Source organism: Merops nubicus, unplaced genomic scaffold, assembly GCF_000691845.1.
Source record: "Merops nubicus isolate BGI_N331 unplaced genomic scaffold, ASM69184v1 scaffold6444, whole genome shotgun sequence".
NCBI classification, from domain to species: Eukaryota; Metazoa; Chordata; class Aves; order Coraciiformes; family Meropidae; genus Merops; species Merops nubicus.
Window position 1 is genome coordinate 73,668 of NW_008602190.1, and position 7,483 is coordinate 81,150.

Below are 7,483 nucleotides of genomic sequence, written 5' to 3' on the forward strand. Positions count from 1 at the left end.
CAAAGTTGTATTCGCAGAAGAGCCGAATGTTAGCAATGCAAATGAATAACAGTAAAGGAAACTAGAGAACTTCTTTTGGGTAATAAACTCAGCTTTCTTGGACAAACAAGCTTAAGATACACAAAATATAACATCCAAATGAAGTTCTGAAATTCTAAGTATGCGCCCTTCTGATTCTCTCCCCCATCTCACTGGGGAGGAGCAAGTGAGTGGCTGTGTGGTGCTTAGCAGCCAGCTGGGGTTAAACCATGACAGTATCTTGCCATTGTTTGAACGAGCCTTTATTTGCTATTAATCAGTGGGTTGTTTGTTAAATTCCTGCTAAAATAGAAAGAATAATGTCATACAAGGTCTTGTAGTCTTGTAACCCATGGAAGAGTGTGTCTCAGAATGTATTTCGAAACGGTAACACAAGCTACAGAGGACAAAAGAGCAAGCAAATTAAAAATACCTGGAACTGGGTGGTTACTGAGTACTATAGTATCTGCCTGCTTAAAAATTATGATGTTCCTGACTTTGCTACTTTTAAACTACTCAGAAGAATGAGCTGGAAACAAGTGCTGAATATGATAGCAAATAAACAACTCCTCTAAGACTCAGAACAACAACCAGAAGCTCTTAAAGTACCTAGATAAACGCACTTTGAATAGAGGCACATACATATTATTTATTGATATTATTTATTGAAAAAAAAATGCCAGTAGAATATTTTCTAATAACTTTAAATATGTGCATTAAATAAATGAATCTATGTATTTCTGCAAATCATCATGAACTGTCATTTCTGTCTCCTGCTGTGTAAAGAACAAAGGTTTCTGGCCACTGCCAATTGCTGGGATGTGACATGTTAAAGTGCATGCCCTGGATTAGCACAAGCTACAGTTACTCTTGGCTAAAACAATGTGATCACCTGCATCCTGTCTGTGCTTGCATCAGTAGATGTCCACGCTTGCTCGTGTCAGTGGACCCCAGGAAAATGTGGGCAGCTGCTCCGGGATGCAACCTGAGAAGAAAAGAATTAATTCCCTGCTATCCTGCACCATATATGCTCATCTTTGTCTCATCTGGCATTATGCAATGAGCACACAAAGTAATATATAATAGCATTCTGGGATGAGTTAAAGCACAAACAGTTGGGACTAAGGACTGGGCTACAGAGGCTTCATAACACTAAAAAGAAACCCTAAACAACAGAGCAGAACAGTGACAAGACAGTTTCTTAGCAGTCCACTTGGCATCTTCAGCTTCATGGGCATGCATTTCAGACTGAATACTGACAACCACAAGCATCTGTCACACTGTAATATTTACATTTTTCATTAAAAAAAAGTCAGAAGGGTTAGCAAAAAGAAAAGAATTAAGTCACAATGTTTATTAATTTTTTAAACCAGGTAGAACCTCAGCTTTCCACCGAGAGGTGGCTGCTTTGTAGGCTGAAGCACAGCACATACAGCAATCAATCTCAGCCTTAAACACTTCACAGTTTAAGAGATCCTTCAAAGACAGGAGATTATACTTTCAATTTTACAGGCAAGTGAAACAAGGGCACAAAGCTGAAACTACTCATCTATAATTTCATATTAAGCCAGTATCAGTGACAGAAGCAAAACTCAGGGAATCTGAGCTGTGGTTACCTGCAGGAATGAATACCCTTAATTTTTCTTAAAAAAAAAAGTAAAGCTCAGTAGAGAACTTTCAGTTTGTAGAAACTAAGATTTACCTTGAGGCAATACTTCTGACTACATAGCTCATTTTATTAATGACAAAGTATTTATCTTCATTGTTAACATTTACATGTTGTAGCAAGCTGTATAAACTGCAAAATACAGTTTTGGAGGTTAAAATGCTCTTCTCAAGAAGGAGGACAAGACTTCAGTTAACACACTAGATATGGACAGAAAAAGCTTCTGTTAAAGAACAATGAAGCAATTTCTATGATATCTTACTCTTGCTGTTCACGGACATACATGGTTTAACTAACCTGTTGACGAAGGCCTGTAAGACACTCATCCCAAAGCTTTCTGTGCGTTGCTGTACCTGTTGACAAACCCTGGCTGCTTTGTTGGCCCTGACTTGAGATGGGTCCCCATAACATATAGCACCGGCCATGAACTCTGAGAAGCACAGTGTGCTTGCTTTGATGTCTAGAAGTGCAGTTTGGATGGGGAAGGACAGAGTTGTATGACTTGGTGTCATCAGTCAGGACATAGAGCATCTATCAAAGTAAGTGTATGTACAACACAAAGTAGAGATTGCTATCTTTTTACTACAAACTCTAGTCCTGTGAATATACTCCTGACAAACCAAAGAACATCTCCATCTCTGGTGTTTAAATCTTGAGCCTGCTTCACATGCATTAGTTCCTCCTACAAAGGACATAACACTCAACTTTTTAATGAACGAGGAAAGGTACTCAAAATTAAAAACAGACTGTAGGTCTGCCTGTAATGCCTGTTCCAAAAATTAACTGAAAGCAGCTCAGCAATTAAAAACTTCGAGCATTGTCAGTGGATTCCAAATTGAATAACCATGAATAAACATCTTACATGAACAGTTAACCAATATCAGAAGGAAAACTATTTTCTTCAGAAGAGTGCATATGCTCCTACTCACCTTTCTCTCAGAATTGTTCTTTGCAGACTGTCTCACAGAAACAGAGTGACGTGCACTATTTCGTGGTAGTGCAGAAGTCTCCCCGTTGACCTAAACCCCAGGTGTAACAGGGTTGTTCTGTCAGGAGATTATCGATAGCTGCCACCTGGTTCATCTCTCGATTTTCTTTACTTTTGTAATGGAAAGAACAAACTGTACCCTGCAAGGATGCAAGTAACTTCTAACAGACATTTCTAAGCCTCCTCCCATTACTGATCTCCACATTTTTCAAAGTCTGCTCACGTGTAACCTCCGAGGCAAATACCACCACCCCTACTTTACAAAGGAAAAAACTGAAGTGCAGAAAGAGCTCTCATTCCAACAAAAGTCAAGGGCAAGTCTCTAATAAATACCATCTGTTCAATTTTAGTGATAAAATTATGTCTGTGGTCATGCTGGGAACCTTTAACAAAATAGAGAGCAGAGCTAAACCGCCTCCATGTCCTGGACCTGACTACAAGCCTTCAAAACTGCAGGAAAGAATCGAATTGCTCGGTCAGGCAGAACATTCAAGACCTAAAACTACAACTACAAAGTTCTATAGCATGCAGAGGACTGAATGATTAAGAAAATCATAGAAATAAAAGTATATTTCTGATTCAAGTATTTAGCTTGGGATTTTATTGTGCCAACATTCTTCTTATTACCAGCATATTAATACAATGACAAGACCACCATAAGTAATCCCATACAATAGACTTCTTACTCAATATTCATTTAAAGAATTAACAGTACTTTACATCCTTCTAAGAAAGGAAATACTAATTTTCTAAAATTAACACTAGATTTTTATTAGAAGGCCAACATAATGCTAACTCAAGTAAATGGGAAATTTTTCACATGTTCAAAGGCCACTGGACAAAACCGTATGTATCTGTTAAAAAAAAAAAAAAAGTATTTTTAAGTTCCCTTGGTTCTTTACATTTTTGACGTTCCTCTGAGGCCTAAGAACATTTCTGCCACTTCCTTTCAGCAGCAGGTTACACGAACTTTCCCACTGTATAAAAGAGAAACCATCTTTCTTAACAATTCATAGAGAACTTCATTATTCCAGAGTAAGGATTATGTAACAGATAGCATCAGACCTCTGGAGGCACTAAGGTCAAGTCTGTATTTAAGCTCCAAATTCTAAGAGGAGACAATTTAATAGGTGAATAACGTGAAGTATGGCATTCACACAACTTTGCTGTTTCTTTAAAAAGTAAGTAAATTTAGTCTTAAATGGCTTAACAAATGAATTTCATCAAAAAAGAAAAAAAAATCTTACTGAGAATGAGAGAAGTTAGGCTAAGAAACAAAACTATGCAAAAGTGAAGCAGGAACACTCCTTGGAGAGTTGTGCTCAAAGCAATTAGGGAGCACAGGCCAGGAATCACCATGCATGCATTTCAGACCGGTGAGTCAGCTGGTCAGGAAAAGGTCCTACCCACCCTATATCCTCTACGCAGCTCTGAATATCTTGAATAGACTGAGCACATGGGACAATTACATTAACTAAAGCAGCTTAAATCCCACTGCCTTTCTATAGTGCTTGGCTCCAAAACCAATTCAGCGTTTTTGAAAATGTTCCTTATTGGCCTAGTACACAACTATTCAATGAGACAAAACTTCAACTGGGAGAGAAAATTCTGTGTCTGGGTGTACTTTCAATTTACTAAACGAGGACATAACTGAAATTTCACAACACAAGTTCAATTACAGTTACAAACAGTAGAAATATCTGTCAAAGCATAACAAAGCTATAAAATAACTTTAAGAAAGGATGACAAAGCAAGCCCCGCAGCCTAATGTACTGAAGTCGTCACAATGTGGATTTCAAATTACACTGGCATACTAAAGAACACAAAATAAGTTTTCTCAGTGCATTAAAAACACTGCAACTTATAAATTCTTGTTATTTAATTTGTTTAGATTATAATTGCAGTGCAATGACAAAAAAAAAAAAAAAAGGCATTTTTGTGTTAATGAAACCCATGAAACCCTGTGACTGTATTTAAATAACAAGCATAGGACCCCTGGAATTTGGACTTTCTCTTCCCTCTGGAGGTTTTCCAGAATCTTTCCTATCCACTCCTACATCTGAGGAAGCACGCTTTTGTTTAGGCAGGATCCTTTGGGAACAATGAATTGAAAAACATTACTTCTTGCTAACAACACCCTAACAAATCATCTGGATCCTTAACGTGACCTACTGTGAATAAACTCTGTTCACAATTACTTTCTTTGCCCTGCTCGTTGCAGCAACCAAATAACATACACTACATACTCTAGCACCAGAGCTGCAAATATGCAGCAGAAGAATTCATGATCTTCCAGGTTTCTCATGAATTCCATGACAGTTCCATGGAAAATTCAAATCATGCTATGAGATTTCTAAAAGGAGATCTCTGAAATTTCCTAACGCAAACTGTGACACAGCCTTTGCCGGAATACTGAGGAGCAGGAATTGCTCAACTTGAGCTCAGTTTCAGGAGGTGTCAGCTCCTACTGCTTTCTTTAGATACATCATTCTCTACTTCAATCTGCATGAATAATGACTGGAAACCCAGCTGCTAAACCAGCTAGTCCATCTGTTACCCCTTGTTAATAAATGTATAATTATGCTCACTCTCACTAAAAAGCTTGTGATTCACCAGGGTTGTCTTTTGAGGAGACATCTACTGAAGTATATTATGTGCACATATAAATGTGGCTGTGGTTCCTATCTTTAGTAGCACAGACATATTATTTAGCATCATGTTGGTATGTCTTCTGCCTGATGATAACATGAACCTGGCCCTTGAGGAGCAAGTTTTCAGTTGGGACCGCTATAGAATGCCTAATAAGATTTAAAGCTGGAGGACATAACAAATCCCAGTGTAAATCCAGGATTTTTGTCAGTGACAAAATCTGGCTTTCCGATCTCTCTCACTAGGATGCTCTATGTTCAGAACACAAACATTCCCAGGCAGAGCACAGATACCACCAGCCTAAACCCATGCAAATTAGATAGGAGAGGACAAAGCAAATGGCTATTTGCCCTACTATAACCAAAGAGATATTTCTCAAGCACTGTCTTGAGGCACAAAGGTTTTAAAGAACACGGAATGTCAAATTATTTTTTCCCTAATACAGCTAGGGTGCTTGCTAGGACAAGAGCCAGGATTTCTGCTATGTTGTTTCACAAAAAGAGAGTACTGATTAAGTGTTTCCATCCCTTTGCTTGTCCAAAGATAATGAAACAAAATTTCTTTCCTCTTTTCACTTCAGGAAAGAAGTCAGTGATTTTCACTGGGAGAAACGGGATCCCTTCTCTCATGTGCCTTGATGTGGAACATCCATCTGAATCTTTTTAACATAAGAACTGATGATTTGTTTCTTGAAACATAATTTGATCGATCCAGTCATACAATACTTAAGGTAACTAGCATGTGACAAGAGGCCATCTGACCAGAGACTACCTGAATCTACAGCAGTGGATTAAAATGAGGATGAATCAAAGCAAATCATGGCAAACTAATCAGATTTGTCAAATTCTGCCACAACCACATGACAGGAGATACCAGTACACCCACAGACTTTTCTTAATATTCAAGTGCCAAGTAAATCACAGATGTGCAAAATCCTCACAGACACTCAAGTTTTTAGGCTGGTGGTCAGGAGCTCTAGAGGCAGGTAGCCCTGTTTGGTTGCCCAACATCTGCATAAACTGTCTGCTTGAGAGACACACAGATGCTGTTATTGTAGACAGTAACTAACAAAATCAACTTTTACAAGTGTTTCTTGATTAAAGCTAAGAGTAAAAAAAAACATTTTCTGAGTTTCAGGGGTTTGGGTTTGTCTGGTTTTTTTAATGGGACGAAGTCAAGTGGAGTAGAACAAGACTTGAAGCAAGTTAGAGCAAAGGGAATAGTTTGTCCTGTAACTGTCCCTAAAGCAAGCTGGAAAAGCCTTGTTAGTTAAAAACTGCTTTTGTCAAAACTGAACTTTCAAAGTGGTTTGAGTATACAGGTAATCTGAAATGACACTAATTTTTTTTTTATGGTAAAAGAGAAACTAGATACCTGTTTCTTAGATGAAAAATGTTTTTAAAAAGACATTTAGGCTGTGAAAAATAATGGCTCACTTCCTGAAATTCCCATATCAAGAAATCTTTTCCACTCAGGTTCACAAATATACTAAGACCTAACTGCAATTGTTCAATTAAAAATATTTACAAATTCTACAGCTTTCTCAATAAATGTTCAAGATCCTTAAGAAAAACAAACATTCGGTAGTATCACTTCTTCCATTTAGACCCAAAGACATTTTTAATGAGAAATCTACCTGTGCCAGCCTGAACCTGTGTTCACATTCTTTCTTCATTCCATCCTGTTTCTTCTACAGCCAGAGGTTTCTGGGTCCACACAAACTGCTACTGTTATTTAAAAAGGTCTCCAATTATTGTTGCATGGTTGTCTCAATTGCAATTACAAGAAGAATCCTCAGTATTTTCTACCTGGCATGGGTGGACAAAACTTGAGATCATTATGGGGAGTCAACAGATGAGATGAATTTATATAATTTATCTAGGATATTGATATGTGTTCTGTTATTCCTACAGATAATATTGCCCCCACAGGTGCTATCATAGGAAGAGCTAAGGTTCATTCAGACTTCCAGAGATTCCCTGTACAGACGTTCTAGATGGTTCTAGGCAATTTACAATATTCTAGACAAGTAAAGGATTGAGTTTTTAAAGCACCGCTTCCATTTGTTCTAATATATATATATACATATAATCACTATGGAAACAAGTTTGAGAAGCGACACAGATAAACCCATTAAAGTTGGCACAATTTATTGCTTACAA